Source organism: Ixodes scapularis, unplaced genomic scaffold (genome assembly GCF_016920785.2).
Source record: "Ixodes scapularis isolate PalLabHiFi unplaced genomic scaffold, ASM1692078v2 PGA_scaffold13__105_contigs__length_92229423, whole genome shotgun sequence".
Taxonomy (NCBI): Eukaryota; Metazoa; Arthropoda; class Arachnida; order Ixodida; family Ixodidae; genus Ixodes; species Ixodes scapularis.
Window position 1 is genome coordinate 89420251 of NW_024609839.1, and position 3758 is coordinate 89424008.

Below are 3758 nucleotides of genomic sequence, written 5' to 3' on the forward strand. Positions count from 1 at the left end.
CTTTGGATCCGCCGCCCTTTCTGAAGCCTTAGTGTCAGTCATGGTGCCGAGACGCTTTGCGAGGACATGGGTCTGGTTCAGCACCTTTCCTAGGACTTTCCACGAGCCGCTCTTTGACAACGGGTTCTGAAAGGTGGAAACTGTGAGTTATTATCTCTCAACTAGAAATGCTGCGAACTTTTAGTTGAACCCTAGGTTCCGAACCAAGGTTTGACGATGCACCTTAAGCTTTGACTGATTCGACCACCCTTCGAACATTTGGAAAAAAGTCGAGGTTCGACTTCTTACACGGTGTTGTCCGGCTTTGACAAAAAGGAAAGGGACTTTTGGAAACAAAAAAAAGGTGAAACTTGTTTACAACACCCTGTAACGCCGAATTAGAGCGCAGATCTTGAGGGGGAGGTGGTTATGTGACCTCGAGGAGGGGGGGTCACGTGACCTTGAGGAGGGGGGTCACGAGACCTCGGAAGGGTGGGGGTCACGTGGCCCCCTTTTCCGAGGTCACCGAAGGTATCCGGGGTCCTCCCGAGGTCCTTGGGAGGGGGGCTCGCGGTTACGCCGACGCCGACGCCGCTCAAGCCGGAAACGGGGGCCTAAGAGCTGTGCTCTAAGAATTATAATCGATTAAGTCATACAAAACGTTAGCGAATGCAATTGCAATCTTGTATATTTAATCCCGACCCCATTAATATAGACATCTCACTATATTGTCACGGATGGCGACCAATAAACAAGAAATAAACAGGAATAAATAAACGTTTAATGTGGCGAACTTGTGCCAAAAATAAAAGGGTACAAAAGATAATAACGGAGCGTCGCGGGCGTCGAAGTCGGCGTAGCAGCAGAGTCGAACGCTGGGCGAAAACTGACTCGACAAGGTTGCGGGTGGCCTCTTATCTAGAATGAGGCACTATCTCGAAGATTCGGCGGAGAAGGTTCGAGCGTAGCGCGCTTGGGGCGAGAATGAACACGCACTTTCTAGAACAACATAAGCAGGGATAAACGACAGAAGTTATGTCCGGAGCAAGAATAAACGAGAAAGTTCTAGAAGTCCGTGACCCTGCGCGCGGCAATATAGACTACATCAGGAAGTTTTAATGTTGGGGGCCCTAACCCTTGCACTGCGGGCCCCCATACCGTTTGGGGCGTCCCAATGCGCAGGCCTTGTGCGACGCCCCAAGCAGCTCGGGGCATCCACAGCGTCGTCGCCCCCTCCCCCCCCCCCCCCCCCCCCCCCCCCGTTTCTAAAACTCTTTATTCTCGGGGAAGAAGTGAGCGAATACTTACATTTTTCGTCTTATTATTACGTACAACTCGTATTATGGACGCTTTCTGAGGGAAGTGAAGTGTCCATATTAACCAGACATTACTGTATTCTTTTAGTCTGTGACAAGGTAAGAAAGCAGATAGGACAAGCTCCTCCCCACAAAGCCCTCCACTCTTTCCACTTTAGTAGAGCGAAGGCTGGAGAGGTGGAGAAGATGGACACGCCTCCTTTTCAGCGATCTCTCCGCTAATACGGAGAGAATGGAAAGCTTTGTGGGAGGGGCTTGTCCTGCAGGCGGGTTTGCGCACTTGCGTTTGCTTACAACCGACTTTTCGTAATCTCTTACGGCGAGGATCAAAATGTCCCACTGGCGCCATCTGGGAGGTGGCCTGGAACCGCATTTCAGCAGAGCCAATGTTTTGCAGTGTTTGCGAGATCAAATGTACGAACTGTCCATGAGAAATAGTTCGATTTAACCTTGCAAAAAGTGTTTCAAGCAGATAAAAAAAGAATTATATACAAAAAAAAAGACGAAGAAATTTACCAAACATTGCAAGTGTTCCGCGGCCACCCAACAGATGGCGCTAGTGTGTTCTCTTTTCGTAAGGTATCTCAAGATGTTGTGAGGCACTCGGGCGTACGCTGTCGCGTGTGTGTGAGCCAGACTTTACCCGCCTATAACCTCAACTCGGTGCGTGCTTTGGGCAAGAAGGCCGCATACCTGGCTGAAGAGGACTTCCTCGGCGAGCAGAAGCGACACGGGAATGGACTCCTGGAGGTTTTCGAGGCTCTCTACGGATCTCTCCACATCCAGGAAGGCGAAGGAACAGGACGCCTTCAAAATTCTTATCGAAGAGAACCAGAAACGAGAAATGTGGTTAAAGATTTAGGTGATATGACGTGCAAACAATGCCCGTAATTGTCCTTAGGGTAAATAAATAAACCACAGCTACTTGCGTTTTATCGTAAATAAAGTTTGGAAATTCATATTTTTAACTCTACAAGAGGGTTCCGTGAAACGCATTTTCACTGCCGGTAAGCCGCGTTTTATTATGTCAATAAACAGCGTCCGCCAGTTTCCCCACTGGTTTCCACGCAGACGCTTATAGTTCTTCCCATCACTTTTGGCGCTGGTGAAACGCACACGCACGGTGGGTGGCTTCGTCGACGACGGAAATCAGTAAGCAGGTAACGCGACTTTTGATTGGGCTAGTTGGTTCATACTTGACGTTAATAAAATCGCGCAAACTGAACAAGGACGGAGAGACACGCGTACGACAGGACTGGCGCTTCAAACGGCTACGGAGATTGGTAAAACGCAGGCACTTAAACGGCCACATGAGGTTGGTAAAACGCCTCATTTTGCTGTAAGTCTCCTCTGGCAATCTAATTTCAAGGTTAGGAGCACAATAAAGGTTTTTTCTTGCAGCCATGTGAGAGAATGTTTAAACGCGGCACTCTTTTTCTGGCTCTCGCGCCAGTAGGTGGGAAGAAATATTTGATCCGAAATGGTGACGGGACAAGATGAATTAATTGAAATTAGAAATTTGTTTCGTTTGCGTTCACCTAATGAGTGAATTGTTCTTTTAACCTTTTGCAGGCATTGTGCTGAGGCTTGGGCCTTACGGAACTGGAGGTAACCATGCCATCAAAGAGGGGACTTGGGCGGATTCTGAAACTTTGCCACAGGATGCAAGAGGCCCGGGCACCAGGACCTGACTGACTGAATATACAGCGAGCCTTTGACACAGTTGAAGTGTTGACCTTGCAGAATCTGCTAGCTGTTGTATTCAAAACATTTTTTTGATGTGGACATTATCTAATGCCTGCATGAGTAGGCCGGGATTACACCAGGACACACTGGATTGGGATCGCACCGAGTCACATCCCACCAAGTGGTGTATAAGTAATTCATGTCGCACAGAGCAGCAGGTCACGCCCCCTTTTTGCAAGATGTCATGTGTGATGGCGTCACTTTTGGTCCAAACCGAAACGATTCATTTCATTGCTTTGCAAAATGTCCCCTGACATGACGTCATTTCCGCCCCAAACCGAAACCAGCGATTTTTTTTTGTTGTTTTGCACAATGAAAGCTGACGTGACGTGGCTTTCGCCAGCTACGCGCCGCTATGGTAAGGCAAACGTTGCGCCAGCCGTCTGAAACGTTTGAAACGCTAAGCCTATGCGGTACACGCTGCCGACGCCATGCCCCGAGCAACTGAGCACCTGGCGAATGCGACGCTGAAAACGACGTTCGTCGAACCGCTGTCTTTCCAGTCCAGCGCGGGCCAGCGCGCCAGGACAAATTACTCCGTTTAGCGCATGCGCATCTACGTGGAAACCGCGCCGTCTCGCGCAGTGTCCAACACGAAGAAAGGTAAGACAGAGAAAAAGGCGGATCATGCGATCGGTCGGTGTGGTCCGTCTGTGTCGTGATATCATGCCTCGAGGTATACGGTTTGGGGCAATGGTTTGCGGTTCGAAAGCAGGA